Source organism: Hyperolius riggenbachi, chromosome 1 (assembly GCF_040937935.1).
Source record: "Hyperolius riggenbachi isolate aHypRig1 chromosome 1, aHypRig1.pri, whole genome shotgun sequence".
Classification (NCBI taxonomy): domain Eukaryota; kingdom Metazoa; phylum Chordata; class Amphibia; order Anura; family Hyperoliidae; genus Hyperolius; species Hyperolius riggenbachi.
In genome coordinates, this window is record NC_090646.1 from 662,609,278 (window position 1) to 662,615,397 (window position 6,120).

The 6,120-nt window shown below is 38.0% G+C and overlaps 1 protein-coding gene across 3 annotated transcripts in view; it reads right to left on the reverse strand.

Annotated features, from left to right (window-relative positions):
- The window catches only part of LOC137532258 (von Willebrand factor A domain-containing protein 5A-like), a 176,233-nt gene extending 171,198 nt beyond the window's left edge, over window positions 1–5,035 (reverse strand). For all 3 annotated transcript variants that reach the window (XM_068252575.1, XM_068252585.1, XM_068252565.1), the window contains exon 1: window positions 4,960–5,035. The gene's annotated coding sequence lies outside the window, so the exon portion shown is untranslated. The remainder of the gene's footprint in view (window positions 1–4,959) is intronic.
- Between the last annotated feature and the right edge of the window lie 1,085 nt (window positions 5,036–6,120).

The following is a 6,120-nucleotide window of genomic DNA, read 5'->3' on the forward strand; positions in this document are numbered from 1 at the left end:
ATATAGGGAGCACACACACAGTATATAAGTGATGTACACAGTATATAAGGAGCAGGCACACACAGTATATAAGTGATGTATACAGTATATAAGGAGCAGGCACACACAGTATATAAGTGATGTACACAGTATATAAGGAGCAGGCACACACAGTATATAAGTGATGTATACAGTATATAAGGAGCAGACACACACAGTATATACGTGATGTATACAGTATATAGGGAGCACACACACAGTATATAAGTGATCTATACAGTATATAAGGAGCAGACACACAGTATATAAGTGATGTATACAGTATATAAGTGATGTACGCAGTATATAAGGAGAAGACACACAGTATATAAGTGATGTACACAGTATATAAGGAGCAGACACACACAGTATATAAGTGATATGCACAGTATATAAGGAGCAGACACACAGTATATAAGTGATGTACACAGTATATAGGGAGCAGACACACAGTATATAAGTGATGTATACAGTATATAAGGAGCAGACACACAGTATATAAGTGATGTACACAGTATATAAGGAGCAGACACACACAGTATATAAGTGATGTATACAGTATATAAGGAGCAGGCACACACAGTATATAAGTGATGTACACAGTATATAAGGAGCAGACACACAGTATACAAGTGATGTATACAGTATATAAGGAGCAGACACACAGTATATAAGTGATGTATACAGTATATAGGGAGCACACACACAGTATATACGTGATGTATACAGTATATAGGGAGCACACACACAGTATATACGTGATGTATACAGTATATAGGGAGCACACACACAGTATATAAGTGATGTACACAGTATATAGGGAGCAGGCACACACAGTATATAAGTGATGTATACAGTATATAAGGAGCAGGCACACACAGTATATAAGTGATGTACACAGTATATAAGGAGTAGGCACACACAGTATATAAGTGATGTATACAGTATATAAGGAGCAGACACACACAGTATATACGTGATGTATACAGTATATAGGGAGCACACACACACAGTATATACGTGATGTATACAGTATATAGGGAGCACACACACAGTATATAAGTGATGTATACAGTATATAGGGAGCACACACACAGTATATACGTGATGTATACAGTATATAGGGAGCACACACACAGTATATAAGTGATGTACACAGTATATAAGGAGCAGGCACACACAGTATATAAGTGATGTATACAGTATATAAGGAGCAGGCACACACAGTATATAAGTGATGTACACAGTATATAAGGAGCAGGCACACACAGTATATAAGTGATGTATACAGTATATAAGGAGCAGACACACACAGTATATACGTGATGTATACAGTATATAGGGAGCACACACACAGTATATAAGTGATCTATACAGTATATAAGGAGCAGACACACAGTATATAAGTGATGTATACAGTATATAAGTGATGTACGCAGTATATAAGGAGAAGACACACAGTATATAAGTGATGTACACAGTATATAAGGAGCAGACACACACAGTATATAAGTGATGTACACAGTATATAAGGAGCAGACACACAGTATATAAGTGATGTATACAGTATATAAGGAGCAGACACACACAGTATATAAGTGATGTATGCAGTATATAAGGAGCAGACACACAGTATATAAGTGATGTACACAGTATATAAGGAGCAGACACACACAGTATATAAGTGATGTATGCAGTATATAAGGAGCAGACACACAGTATATAAGTGATGTACACAGTATATAAGGAGCAGACACACACAGTATATAAGTGATGTACACAGTATATAAGGAGCAGACACACACAGTATATAAGTGATGTATGCAGTATATAAGGAGCAGACACACACAGTATATAAGTGATGTATACAGTATATAAGGAGCAGACACACACATTATATAAAGTGACATATACAGTATATAAGGAGCAGACACACACAGTATATAAGTGATGTACACAGTATATAAGGAGCAGGCACACACAGTATATAAGTGATGTATACAGTATATAAGGAGCAGGCACACACAGTATATAAGTGATGTACACAGTATATAAGGAGCAGGCACACACAGTATATAAGTGATGTATACAGTATATAAGGAGCAGACACACACAGTATATACGTGATGTATACAGTATATAGGGAGCACACACACAGTATATAAGTGATGTACACAGTATATAAGGAGCAGGCACACACAGTATATAAGTGATGTATACAGTATATAAGGAGCAGGCACACACAGTATATAAGTGATGTACACAGTATATAAGGAGCAGGCACACACAGTATATAAGTGATGTATACAGTATATAAGGAGCAGACACACACAGTATATACGTGATGTATACAGTATATAGGGAGCACACACACAGTATATAAGTGATCTATACAGTATATAAGGAGCAGACACACAGTATATAAGTGATGTATACAGTATATAAGTGATGTACGCAGTATATAAGGAGAAGACACACAGTATATAAGTGATGTACACAGTATATAAGGAGCAGACACACACAGTATATAAGTGATATGCACAGTATATAAGGAGCAGACACACAGTATATAAGTGATGTACACAGTATATAGGGAGCAGACACACAGTATATAAGTGATGTATACAGTATATAAGGAGCAGACACACAGTATATAAGTGATGTACACAGTATATAAGGAGCAGACACACACAGTATATAAGTGATGTATACAGTATATAAGGAGCAGGCACACACAGTATATAAGTGATGTACACAGTATATAAGGAGCAGACACACAGTATACAAGTGATGTATACAGTATATAAGGAGCAGACACACAGTATATAAGTGATGTATACAGTATATAGGGAGCACACACACAGTATATACGTGATGTATACAGTATATAGGGAGCACACACACAGTATATACGTGATGTATACAGTATATAGGGAGCACACACACAGTATATAAGTGATGTACACAGTATATAGGGAGCAGGCACACACAGTATATAAGTGATGTATACAGTATATAAGGAGCAGGCACACACAGTATATAAGTGATGTACACAGTATATAAGGAGTAGGCACACACAGTATATAAGTGATGTATACAGTATATAAGGAGCAGACACACACAGTATATACGTGATGTATACAGTATATAGGGAGCACACACACACAGTATATACGTGATGTATACAGTATATAGGGAGCACACACACAGTATATAAGTGATGTATACAGTATATAGGGAGCACACACACAGTATATACGTGATGTATACAGTATATAGGGAGCACACACACAGTATATAAGTGATGTACACAGTATATAAGGAGCAGGCACACACAGTATATAAGTGATGTATACAGTATATAAGGAGCAGGCACACACAGTATATAAGTGATGTACACAGTATATAAGGAGCAGGCACACACAGTATATAAGTGATGTATACAGTATATAAGGAGCAGACACACACAGTATATACGTGATGTATACAGTATATAGGGAGCACACACACAGTATATAAGTGATCTATACAGTACATAAGGAGCAGACACACAGTATATAAGTGATGTATACAGTATATAAGGAGCAGACACACAGTATATAAGTGATGTACGCAGTATATAAGGAGCAGACACACAGTATATAAGTGATGTACACAGTATATAAGGAGCAGGCACACACAGTATATAAGTGACAGACACACACAGTATATAAGTGATGTATACAGTATATAAGGAGCAGACACACACAGTATATAAGTGATATGCACAGTATATAAGGAGCAGACACACAGTATATAAGTGATGTACACAGTATATAGGGAGCAGACACACAGTATATAAGTGATGTATACAGTATATAAGGAGCAGACACACAGTATATAAGTGATGTATGCAGTATATAAGGAGCAGACACACAGTGTATAAGTGATGTACACAGTATATAAGGAGCAGACACACACAGTATATAAGTGATGTATACAGTATATAAGGAGCAGGCACACACAGTATATAAGTGATGTACACAGTATATAAGGAGCAGACACACAGTATACAAGTGATGTATACAGTATATAAGGAGCAGACACACAGTATATAAGTGATGTATACAGTATATAGGGAGCACACACACAGTATATACGTGATGTATACAGTATATAGGGAGCACACACACAGTATATAAGTGATCTATACAGTACATAAGGAGCAGACACACAGTATATAAGTGATGTATACAGTATATAAGGAGCAGACACACAGTATATAAGTGATGTACGCAGTATATAAGGAGCAGACACACAGTATATAAGTGATGTACACAGTATATAAGGAGCAGGCACACACAGTATATAAGTGACAGACACACACAGTATATAAGTGATGTATACAGTATATAAGGAGCAGACACACACAGTATATAAGTGATATGCACAGTATATAAGGAGCAGACACACAGTATATAAGTGATGTACACAGTATATAGGGAGCAGACACACAGTATATAAGTGATGTATACAGTATATAAGGAGCAGACACACAGTATATAAGTGATGTATGCAGTATATAAGGAGCAGACACACAGTATATAAGTGATGTACACAGTATATAAGGAGCAGACACACACAGTATATAAGTGATGTATACAGTATATAAGGAGCAGGCACACACAGTATATAAGTGATGTACACAGTATATAAGGAGCAGACACACAGTATACAAGTGATGTATACAGTATATAAGGAGCAGACACACAGTATATAAGTGATGTATACAGTATATAGGGAGCACACACACAGTATATACGTGATGTATACAGTATATAGGGAGCACACACACAATATATAAGTGATGTACACAGTATATAGGGAGCAGACACACACAGTATATAAGTGATGTACACAGTATATAGGGAGCAGACACACAGTATACTGTACATGGATTACCTGTATGCAGTGTCAGTGCTGGATCCCCTCTGCTCTCTGTGCTGTTAGTACTGCAGGCTGCTTCCTCTGCACAGACCCAGCTGGGAGTGATCAGCTCACACCTCCTATAGGCTGGAGGAGGGAGATGGGGAGGAGCCAAGACCAGGAAGGGAGGGCTTATCCATGTGACTGATTGCTGTGTGACTTACCAGCAGCAGAGTAGTTGCTGTAGGGTATTGTACCATGTTAGCCATCAGTAAAAGCAAGAAGTTTTACATCAGGATGATACCATTTATTGGCTAACCAAAAAGAATATGAATAAGCGAGCTTTTGGCTTTGCAGCCTTCGTCGGGCTTACATCCTGTTTGCTTGCAGGCTGATGATACAGACAGGTACAGTGGCTTGCAAAAGTATTCGGCCCCCTTGAAGTTTTCCACATTTTGTCACATTACTGCCACAAACATGAATCAATTTTATTGGAATTCCACGTGAAAGACCAACACAAAGTGGTGTACACGTGAGAAGTGGAACGAAAATCATACATGATTCCAAACATTTTTTACAAATAAATAACTGCAAAGAGGGGTGTGCGTAATTATTCGGCCCCCTGAGTCAATCCTTTGTAGAACCACCTTTTGCTGCAATTACAGCTGCCAGTCTTTTAGGGTATGTCTCTACCAGCTTTGCACATCTAGAGACTGAAATCCTTGCCCATTCTTCTTTGCAAAACAGCTCAGTCAGATTAGATGGACAGCATTTGTGAACAGCAGTTTTCAGATCTTGCCACAGATTTTTGATTGGATTTAGATCTGGACTTTGACTGGGCCATTCTAACACATAGATATGTTTTGTTTTAAACCATTCCATTGTTGCCCTGGCTTTATGTTTAGGGTCATTGTCCTGCAGGAAGGTGAACCTCCGCCCCAGTCTCAAGTCTTTTGCAGACTTCAAGAGGTTTTCTTCCAAGATTGCCCTGTATTTGGCTCCATCCATCTTCCCATCAACTCTGACCAGCTTCCCCGTCCCTGCTGAAGAGATGCACCCCCCGAGCATGATGCTGCCACCACCATATTTGACAGTGGGAATGGTGTGTTCAGAGTGATGTGCAGTGTTAGTTTTCCGCCACACATAGCATTTTGCATTTTGGCCAAAAAGTTCCATTTTGGTCTCATTTGACCAGAG